Source organism: Bombina bombina, chromosome 7 (genome assembly GCF_027579735.1).
Source record: "Bombina bombina isolate aBomBom1 chromosome 7, aBomBom1.pri, whole genome shotgun sequence".
Taxonomy (NCBI): domain Eukaryota; kingdom Metazoa; phylum Chordata; class Amphibia; order Anura; family Bombinatoridae; genus Bombina; species Bombina bombina.
The window spans coordinates 518,999,391-519,010,660 of record NC_069505.1 but is presented as its reverse complement, the minus strand read 5'-3'; positions in this window follow the sequence as shown (position 1 = coordinate 519,010,660).

Here is an 11,270-nt window from a genome sequence, read left to right as displayed (position 1 = left end):
AACATAATCACAGAGGTTAAAAGTATATTATTATAACTGTGTTAGTTATGCAAAACTGGGAAATGGGTAATGAAGGGATTATCTCTCTTTTAAAACAATAAAAATTCTGGTGTAGACTGTCCCTTTAAGATAAAAATATTTAGCACTGTAAGCTATGTAGTGTGTGAGTGTGTGTATCTGCATGTATAAGCTATGTAGTGTGTCTGCATGTATAAGTGCATACTATGTAATGTGTGTGTATCTGTATGTATAAGTGTATGCTGTGTAGTGTGTGTATCTGCATGTATAAGTGTATGCTGTGTAGTGTGTGTATCTGCATGTATAAGTGTATGCTGTGTAGTGTGTGTGTATCTGCATGTATAAGTGTATGCTGTGTAGTGTGTGTATCTGCATGTGTAAGTGTAAGCTATGTAGTGTGTGTGTATCTGCATGTATAAGTGTATGCTGTGTAGTGTGTGTGTATCTGCATGTATAAGTGTATGCTGTGTAGTGTGTGTGTATCTGCATGTATAAGTGTATGCTGTGTAGTGTGTGTGTATCTGCATGTATAAGTGTATGCTGTGTAGTGTGTGTGTATCTGCATGTATAAGTGTATGCTGTGTAGTGTGTGTGTATCTGCATGTATAAGTGTATGCTGTGTAGTGTGTGTGTATCTGCATGTATAAGTGTATGCTGTGTAGTGTGTGTATCTGCATGTGTAAGTGTAAGCTATGTAGTGTGTGTGTATCTGCATGTATAAGTGTATGCTGTGTAGTGTGTGTGTATCTGCATGTATAAGTGTATGCTGTGTAGTGTGTGTGTATCTGCATGTATAAGTGTATGCTGTGTAGTGTGTGTGTATCTGCATGTATAAGTGTATGCTGTGTAGTGTGTGTGTATCTGCATGTATAAGTGTATGCTGTGTAGTGTGTGTGTATCTGCATGTATAAGTGTATGCTGTGTAGTGTGTGTATCTGCCTGTATAATTGAATGCTGTGTAGTGTGTTTGTGTGTATCTGCCTGTATAAGTGTATGTTATGCAGTGTATATCTGCATGTGTAGGATATGTAGTGTGTGTTTCTGTGTATTTGAGTGTGTGTACATGTATAAGTGTATGCTGTGTAGTGTGTGTGTATCTACATGTATGAGTGTATGCTGTGTAGTGTGTGTGTATCTACATGTATAAGTGTATGCTATGTAGTGTGTGTATCTGCATGTGTAAGTGTATGCTATGTAGTGTGTGTGTATCTGCATGTATAAGTGTATGCTATGTAGTGTGTGTGTGTATCTGCATGTATAAGTGTATGCTGTGTAGTCTGTGTGTATCTGCATGTATAAGTGTATGCTGTGTAGTGTGTATCTGCATGTATAAGTGTATGCTGTGTAGTGTGTGTATCTGCCTGTATAAGTGTATGTTATGCAGTGTATATGTGCATGTGTAGGATATGTAGTGTGTGTTTCTGTGTATTTGAGTGTGTGTACATGTATATACAGCAAATGAGAGCCTATAGCAATGTGGGAAAGTTAACATTTGCAACGTTTTTCCACCTTTACTGGGCAGAACACCTAAAAAACCTTGAGGATGCGAACAAGGTGCTGACTGAGTGTTGTAGTGCCTTCTGCATTTTATTTATTAACATTTATTTTCCCAATGATTTTAATGGAGCTGAACTCCCTCTTCTTTGCTCCGATATAGGGCGGGATCAAATCTTTCTTAAGTGATGGAAAATCAGAGTGTTTAACAAATGCTAGGATATACATATGTACACAAAATCTAGGAAACCCAATGGTACAAAATTATCGGAATTATCAAAGCTTCATTCCTACACCCATGACCATTTAATCACAGATTTTTTGTTTCAACAAATATTCAAGGAACTTGGCTTCAGTAAATGGTTATTTTTATCATTTGGTACCACCCAAATGTTGGTACATTAAATCTTTCATTTCAGACTCCTACTGTAATACGCACAAACATTTTATACAAAGTATATTTTCCACCTGAGCTACACCCTCTCCCTGCCCATTTTGGCTTGTCGATAGTCAAAAAAAAAAAAAAAGGACTATGGCAGTTTTCCGTACACTGTCGAGAAGCCACACCTTTTACTTGTTTTGAAATATATTACACTGGGTACAACGTACTCTATTTCCATCTAAAAACACGGACTAAAATATTCTATTTGTTTAAAACTCAATAAAATGTAAATTTTTTTTTTTTGTAAAAACAATACAATTAACAAAGAATATTCAACAGGAATGCAAATACATGAATACAATTTTAGAACAAGAATAAATGGCAGTGTATTGTGAAATATTCAGGATCAAAGTATAATACATAAAATACCAGTTAAATGATTAGAATATGAATATGTTGCGGGTAAAGTCAGATATCGGGTAATCCTACGATTACCGGGGTTACTGACATTACCCAGCTGCTGTGGGTAAAGCCCGATGTATAATCTTACATCAGGCTTTACCCGGGTAATCCTAGGATTATCAAAACGCTTCTGGATAAAGCTAATCACAGCACTATTTTTGTCCTTTGAAAACAATATTTCTTGCAAATCACTGCATCAAACATACAATGTGCTGTAATTCTCCATCTTAACTATGTTTTTTTGCCTCCGCCCCCCTTGTAAACCTCATTCCCCAGAGGGTGCCAGAGGATCTGCAGGGCTACCCCCAGACACACAGCATGATGTGTATTGCCCCTTTGGATGACTTCTGAAGTGTTCCTGATGTCGGGAGTGGGTGAGCTGATACACCATAAACTATCAGCCTGTATCCACAGACACACTAGGGTGCTTTTGCTAAATGTGAGTACCTCTTTGCATGCTTCGATCCATCTCGCTAGATGAAACTGATACGAGGCACCTCTGTTTGATATTTTAGAATTTATCCACCACTAATGTGAGGGAGTGTCGCCTACCCATCTATTACAGAAGAATCTGAGTTATACCAGTTTCATCAAGACTACAGTCTCTAACTTGGGACTTAACCATTAGAGCTGTATTTATGTTTAGGATTTTAACATATACCGGTATACATTTCTTTGATTTTTTTTTAGTATTGATATAGAGCTCCCCTATCAGCTAATTTTTGGGCTTGTTTTCTAAATGCAACATGAAGGTAAAGCACCAATTTCTTAAACAGAAATTGAAAATAGATCTAGTTCACAACTTCCAGAGGGGAGGAGGAAAAAATCCTAACAAAACACAGACAGCAACATTATGATGGTTATGATTAATATGCTCTTCCCAGCAGAAGCCGGCCATGTGAAATTCCGATTATCCTAGCTTTGTGAAAGAATAATCTAGATTTTATTAAAGAGACAGAGACGAGTATTTTGCTATATATCTTCTCTCTTTACTGCAGACAGCATTTTAAAGTACAGATGGCCCTCAGTTTACGCCGGGGTTAGGTTCCAGAAGGAATGGTCGTAAATCGAAACCGTTGTAAATTGAATCCCAGTTATAATGTAAGTCAATGGGAAGTGAGGGAGATAGGTTCCAGGTCCCTCTCAAAATTGTCATAAGTAACGCCTAATACATTATTTTTAAAGCTTTGAAATGAAGACTTTAAATGCTAAACAGCATTATAAACCTAATAAAATAATCACACAACACAGACTTCACTTGCATTTTTCTGCAACAGTTCTTTCTATGCATTCCAATCTGGACTGATTTATAGACAGGAAGATCTTGTTCCTTTGAAATTTGCTCAATAGCTCAGGTCTGGTTAAACTGATTAATTTCAGCTTGCTTGGCTTTGCTGCAACACAAGCTGACAGCTCCACCTACTGGCTATTTTAATAAATGCACTGCTTCTCAATAGCAGTCACACGACTGGAAAAAAGGTTGTTATTCTGAAATGGTGTAAATTGAACCGTTGTAAAACGAGGGCCACCTGTACATTAAATTTAAATAAACAATAAAGACAAGCATGAATAAAACATATTAACCAATGAGAACAAAGTTTGAAATGTGAAGGACAAAAATGACCAATGGGAAGAGTCCAGCAATTCATAAAATAACCAGTAACTGTCAAATCTTCCTCTTTGATCTTTGTAGCCAAAACCCATTAAGGATATTGTCAGAAAAATAATACAAAAGTCCTAGAAACATCAGGATGAATAGAAACAGGAACACTGAAGAAAAACAATTTTGATTGAAGAACTTCATAGAGTCTGGAGTAGTAGAGAACTTGCTTGCAGATAAATCAAATCTTAGGGATGTTGATTGTAGAATTCGTATAGTATAATCAGAAGGTTCCTGGAAAACCTGAAGAGGAATTTTGCACTAAAAAAAAAAAAAAAAACTTTTCATATAGGGAGGGTAAAATTGTAATACAAACACAAAGATAACAAAATATGGGTGGGAAAATACTTGTCTCTGTCTCTTTAATAAAATCTAGATTATTCCTTCACAAAGCTAGGATAATCGGAATTTTATTACAAAGGACAGAGACTCCTATTTTGCTAGTTTAAAGTAAAGAACTTATGAAACTAAATTAAAAGGAATAGAATGAATAGGTTTAAAATAAAATTGTCTAAAAACTGAATCTGATGACCAATCGGCAGCATTAAGAATGTCTTGAAGGGAAGCAGATTTGGAAAATGCTTTCGAAGCAGAAGCTCCTCTTATTGAATGTGAAGAAAAATTATTGTCAACACCTGCTTGATTCATCACCCATTTCACCCATCTACTGATAGTAGGAGAAGAAACAGGTAAACGAGGAGGAGCATAAAAAATTAGAAGTTGATTATGAGAGGACGATCTAAGAAAGGAAGTTCTTTGTTCATATTCCTTGAGACAAAGAACTACACAAAGTTTAGGATGTTCATAAAAATAAGGATAAAAATAGATGAAGATAGGGTCTTAGTCCTACGAGATATAGACAAAATTACACCCTGAGGAGAAAAGGATTTGGAATTAAAATCAATAGCTTTAATATCAGATACAGGTGAAAATATCCCAATAGAGGGATATAAAAGAGCGCTGATGTTTGTAAAGGAAAACAATAAACAATTTAAAACTAGATATTGTACTTTGAATATAGTAGATCAGGTCTACCGTGTTAGTCCCGTTTAATGTCCATATATTGGTGGTAAATAGGGAGTACAGATGTCCTCTTGAAAGAGATGATGATAAATCAGGCTGCTCCTCTTGATCCCAGAGAGTATGGAACAACTGTTGAAGAAGAATAGAAAGAGGGCGCCACAATAGCGTGATATCGTCTGGAATGCAGGTATAGATAAAAGTAGATATTATGCTTACCAGATGGTGTGGCACTGTACTGTGACCAGTGCAAGAGAGCAGGCTAGCACTTAACAGTGGCTAGTACACTGTAGGAGTCAGGCTCCAAAGGCACTTGCTCTGGTTGCAACTTGGTGTTTCTCTCCTGATGTCTGGACTTCAGGTGCTGCAAAGGAGTGATCTTATGTGTGTTGTTCAGTGGGTATATATGAACCACAACACAGACAACTTCAAATAAAAAAAGACTTAATATTTTATGACGCGTTTCTCAACCTACAAGGGTTGTTTCATCAGATAAAAAAAAGTGAGGCTCCAAAGATCACTCCTTTGCAGCACCTGAAGTCCAGACATCAGGAGAGAAACACCAAGTTGCAACCAGAGCAAGTGCCTTTGGAGCCTGACTCCTACAGTGTACTAGCCACTGTTAAGTGCTAGCCTGCTCTCTTGCACTGGTCACAGTACAGTGCCACACCATCTGGTAAGCATAATATCTACTTTTATCTATACCTGCATTCCAGACGATATCACGCTATTGTGGCGCCCTCTTTCTATTCTTCTTTAATATCAGATACTCTTTTACAAGATAAGACATAGGAGAGTGGTCAATTTAACTGCGAGTTGCTTGAGAGTTACATTTTCGTTATTAGGCCAGGAATTAAAAAGAGAAATAACTAAATCTACGTCCCAAAAGAAAGAATATTTAGAAGAAGGGGGACGTTTAAGACGAATAGATTTTAAAAGTCTACAGATAGTAGGATGTTGACCTATAGGGATATTATTAACTAATTCATGTCCAGCAGATAGAGTTGATCTAACTACATTAATATATCCGTAAGCTAAACCCGATTGGAAAAGGGAGGATAAAAAGTTAATAACTTGATTTAAAGGAGCTGAAATGGGATCCAGGTGTCTAGAATTGCACCAGCTATACCATTTAAGCCAGGAGGATAAATAAAATTTTTTGGTTCCAGGGGCCCAGGAATCTTGAAGGAGTTTAGCTTCTTCCGATAATCCATCGCCAGACCAGGATCCCCTGAAATCATCCAAGCGACTAAATGAAGTTGGTCTTGCAGGACCAGAGGATGAAATTGGTCTGAAGGATCTGTTAGAAGATCTGACCTGGATGGAAGTAGGATTGGATGAAGAAATGATAATTCTAGAAGAAGAGTATACCAAACTTGAGTTTGCCAAAAGGGGGTTATTAGAAGATAGATCCGTTGACGTTTGACAAAAAGTAATGTCCTGAGAATCATTGAAAAGGGGGGGGGAATGCATATGCTCCTGTTATCGGCCATTGTTGCAAGAAAGCATCTATTGCTAGAGCCTGGGGATCTGGTCTCCAACTGAAATAAGGATATATCTGGTGATTCAGACGAGAGGCAAAGAGGTCTATTGAAAAGGGACCTCTTAGAGATTGAATTTTTGGAAAATTACGGAATTCAATTTCCAATCGCTATAGTCTAAGATATCTCGATCCCCAATCTGCCATCTGATAGTTTAAACCCGGAATATATTCTGCCTGAATAGATATATTCTGAGATAAACAATCGTGAATGAAATATTTTGTTAAATCTGATAGAATTTTTGAAGCAGTACCTCCTAATCGATTGATATAACGAACAGCAGAAATGTTGTCCATACAAAGGAGAATTGTAATAGGATTCTTGTGTTTGACAAAACTTTGAACTGCAAAAGCCCCTGCTAGAAGTTCTAAACAGTTGATGTGAAGATTCTGTTCTTAAGGAGACCATTTCCCTCCTGTAATTAGAGGACCACATCTTGCACCCCAACCAGATTTTCTCGCATCTGACTCTATAATTATGTCTGGGGAATTCCCGAAAATTGCTTTTCCATTCCAAGCTTCTATATTCAGGAGCCACCTATTCAATTCCTACGAAGCTTCCTTTGATAAGGATATTTTGTCTTGATAGGAAAAACCCTGTCGAAGATAATAGATTTTCAGTCTTTGGAAAGCTCTGTAATGAAGGGGAGCTGGAAAAATTGCTTGAATGGAAGAAAGACCTATAATTCTGGCTAAAAAACGGATAGAGAAATCTTTCTTCAGAAGATAACTAATCTCTCTCTTGATTCTTTTGATCTTCTCCAAAGGAAGGCTGAGAGAAGCCGAAATACAGGTATACCCCGCTCATACAGCGGGTTAGGGACCGCAGCCCCGCTGTAAAGTGAAAACCGCCTTAAAGCGAAACAAGGCAGTTTTAGCTTTCTTTTCAGTGTTTAAAATCTTAAAAACATGTTTGAACTAACATATTAGGGGTGCAATAGTGCTACGTTTAGTTTAACACTAGCACAGCAAGTATTCAATTAGTATTCAATAAATACTGTACCTGCAAAATAGTGACAATTACTGTAGTAAAATTTGCCAGACTATAGCACTGAGACACAGATTGCACTGCAATGCAGTTAGAGTGAACTAAGCATAGCAAAATGGTGCCAGTCACTTTTCTCGCAATCTCACAATGATTTACAGCACTGTTTCAAAATCCTTGGAGATTGAACTTCAGCTCCACAAAGCGCTGTATTAGCGAATCGCTGTAAAGTGAATCGCTGTAAAGTGAGGTAAACCTGTAGTGTCCACATTGAAGCCAAGAAAAATCAGATTCTGGGAAGGAACTAAAACTGATTTTTTGAAGTTGATAATGAAACCCAAGTTTTGGAGGAAATTTATCGTAAGAGATAACTGATCCTTCAAAACAAGGGGAGATTGGTGGATAAGAAGGATATTGTCCAAGTATATTAGACAAATTCCTCTTTTCCTGAACTAGGCGGTGACTGGTTTTAGAATCTTTGTAAAAGCCCATGGTGCTGAAGAAAGGCCAAAAGGCAGACAAGAAAACTGCCATAATATGTTTTTTCAAAGGAATCTTAGATATTTCCTGAAATTTAAGTGGATTGGGACTGATAGTTATGCATCTTTAAGGTCTAGTCTTACAAGCCAATCTTTGTTGTAAAGACAATCCCTTAAAAGATGAATACCTTCCATCTTGAAGTGGTTGAAAACAAGGAATTGATTTAGTTCTTTGTAAATAAGAAAGAAGGTTCTCTTCGCCCTGTCATAAATTTAAGAGAACATGTTGCTGATGAAAGAGTCTACTGGAGAAGGTGCTAGTTCTATTGCATTCTTCTCCAGTAGCTCTGAAATTTCTGAATCTAGAAGGGATTGATCTTCTGTGGAAAATTTTATTGGGAGAGGGTGAAACTTTTGGAAGGTAATTTGAATAAAATCTAATTGCAGGCCGGATACAGCTTGAATAACCCATGGGTCTGATGTAATTTTTTTGCCATTCTTTTATAAAATACATAAGTCTGACACCTATTTTTTGATATGAAAAATTTGTGGAAATACAAATGGGAGAACTTACCTTGGAATGCTCTCCTATTATTCCTGAAAGCTCTGTTGAAATATGTTCTGCTTCTTGATGGAAAGAAGCTTGCATGTGATGAAGTGGAAGGGACAGAATTCTGGAAGTGGGACCTGGGGATATTTGAATAGCGGCTGGAAAAGCGATCCCTTCCTTTTCCAGCCCTGGAGAAAACCTTGGAAGGTTGAGATTGATAGAAAATCTTTTTGGTATTCGTCTTAATTTTGTTAAGACTGTTAAATGTATTAACGTAAGAGCTAAGTTGCTGTAAACCCGCATCGCCAAATAAGAAGCCATCAGCTTTAGGGCCCATTTCGGTGGGGGCAAAGTCTGCAATCTTTGGATCAAGGCATCTTAACAGAAGTCTTCTCCTTTAAGTAGATAAGGAGGTATTGGCGTCCCCTAAAAGGTAAACTAATCTTTGTATCCATTCCCTAAGATACATATGGGTCTAGCATAGAATCTTAAAGTTCGAAGAGTTTAGTTACAGGGCCTAAAGTATCTAACAATTTATCCTGACAAGATTTTAGAAATCTGTCAGGACCTCTTCTTAAATTGGTATTTTTATTACCTAGAAATTTTAATAAGTTTTCATCAATGTTAGGAGTCATATGGGTATTATGAGGCAGTTCAAGGCGAAGGCATTCAGCTTTTAAAATGTTTTTAGCTTTGGAAGTAAGGGGTCTGCGAATGTAATGATCTAAAAATTTTGAAACCCTTTTAGAAGGTTTCCAGTGAGATGATCTGGGATTGGGATGCTCTAAATCATTAGGATCAGTATATGGATCTCCAAAATTATCAAGAAGTTTGACTTTTTTAGATTTTGACATGAGTTTGGGTTTCTTTGATTTAAGAATTTCTTCTTCTGAAGAATTATCAATAAAATTATCCATAGAATCGTTAGAAAATTCTTCAAAGTCAGGGTAGTATTTTTCGAGTTGCATGTCTGAGACATCCATATTATCAGAGGAATCAGAAGAAATTAAAAATTCTCTTTTTCTAGTCAGTCTCTAACTTTTATGTTAAAATCACTTTCTGAGTCTGATGAGACATAGTTGCGCTGCAAGGCAGTCTGGGAAATGTCAGAACTGTGCTGACGTACATTAACTCTTTTATAAGGGACATGAGATTTGTCATAAGATTTAGATTTAACATTTAGTAAACGCTTCTTTTTGGATGAAGCTTTTCTAGGCATATTTTCTTTAATCTCATTGACAGAGTTAATTGCAGACTGAAACTGCATCATCTGCTGTTTGAAAGGCTCCAAAAAGCTGTCAATTAAATCTTACTGATTTCTCAGAAAACTGAGACTTATCAGACATTTTTTTGGTAGAATTAAGGCAATTATTGTAAAAAAGCCTAATAGAAATAAGGCTTAATAAAGTATTTCTAATTAAAGTAAAATTTGAGACTTTAAAATTTTTTGTAATATAATAAACTCTAATTTAAACAAAGATAAACTGCAAAATAACCCGAGCTAAAAGGTTAATACAAACGAATGAAGAAAACACAGTACTTGTAAACTAAATCAATACAAATGTTGCTAATTGCCAAGTTGCAACTAATCCGGTCACAGTGCGAGGAGAAAACTGAGGGCGGTAAAGAAAGACCTGTGATTGACAGGTAAAAGGGCGGGTAAAAAACGTCACGCAAAATGGAGGCGTGACAGAAGGAAAAGGAGACAGGCAAGATGGCGGCCACAACCGGAGAGCACAGAACACAAGGAGGAACAGCAGAGAGAGACACAGAGGTGTACAGCAGCTGTTAAAGTAATAGAAACATAAACCGGAAAGGTAGGATATAAAGTATTGGCAAAGGGGGGATATAACCAATGAAAATAACAAAAAATGTAAGAATAGGAATAAACTGGGAAAAGTTGCAAAAAAGGATAACCGGGAAAAGGAAAAAAAAAAAAACGGATAAAAAGAGAAACTGGAAATGAGATAGAATTAATAAAAAGAAATAAGAAATAGATTAAAGTAGAGAAAAATGAAAAACGAAGTTAATAGCGATAAAGAAAAAATAGAAATTACAGGAATTAAAGAATTAATATGAAAAATAGAAATAAAAAACGTATTTAGTTTTATTATTATTATATGCAATAAAACACAATATACTTATCTCTTGAGCAGCAAAGTGAAGAGAGGGAGATTTGACAGTTACTGGTTATTTTATGAATTGCTGGACTCCTCCCATTGGTCATTTTTGTCCATCACATTTCAAACTTTGTTCTCATTGGTTAATATGTTTTATTCATGCTTGTCTTTATTGTTTATTTAAATTTAATGTACTTTAAAAGGCTGTCTGCAGTAGAGAAGATATATAGCAAAATAGGAGTCTCTGTCCTTGTAATAAAATTTAGTTAAACTGTTCGATTGCATGAAGGAGCATTCTTCTATTGACAGTAGTGTAGAAGTCCTAGCCGGCCATGTCTCTTCTGTAGGATGGTCAAGGGATTGCAGTTTCTCACTAGAACAGATTTGGTGCTGTTGAGTATAATTTGTATTAAAGTGACATTCCGGTCAAAATTTAAATGCAGATAAATTACATAATGGAAGAGAAACTTATTTGCAATAAATCTGTATTGGCAAAAATGCTTCTAGTAAAAGTTATCACTGCATAGTGTGAACATTGTTCTCTGCATGTGCAGCATACA